A 364-nucleotide genomic window follows, 5' to 3' on the forward strand; every position below is an offset into this window, starting at 1 on the left:
GGCCCGTGGGGGCTGGGCTCAGGGTGGGCAGGAGGTGGGAGGCCGCACTGCCAGCAGGGCCTTGCCTCCGGGAGCTCCCCTGTGCCACCTGCCAGCAGCCTTGGGGCTGTGGGTACTGAGAGCCTCCCCCCCCAGCATCCCCCCCAGAGGCCCCGCAGCACAGGGGATGTCCCCGCGAGCAGCTGCCTCCCAGTCCCTGCTGCGCCCCTGGAACCACCAAGAGGAGAGCCCACCTCCCCGCAGCGCCTACAGCTCCCTGGCCCCAGGGCAGCGGGAAAGGTCTGAGGCTAAACCTGCTTCCTTTTCTTTCAAAACCGCCCTGTGGACTCGGCTCTCCTGGTCCTGCCCCCCACCCCCACCCCAC

At 70.3% G+C, this 364-nt stretch overlaps 1 long non-coding RNA gene across 1 annotated transcript in view; it reads right to left on the minus strand.

Moving 5' to 3' along the window:
• LOC106727127 overlaps positions 1-364 on the minus strand; it is an 11431-nt gene that overhangs the window by 6381 nt on the left and 4686 nt on the right. The window lies entirely within an intron of this gene.

The sequence above is a fragment of the Myotis brandtii genome, unplaced genomic scaffold, assembly GCF_000412655.1.
Source record: "Myotis brandtii unplaced genomic scaffold, ASM41265v1 scaffold3734, whole genome shotgun sequence".
Taxonomy (NCBI): Eukaryota; Metazoa; Chordata; class Mammalia; order Chiroptera; family Vespertilionidae; genus Myotis; species Myotis brandtii.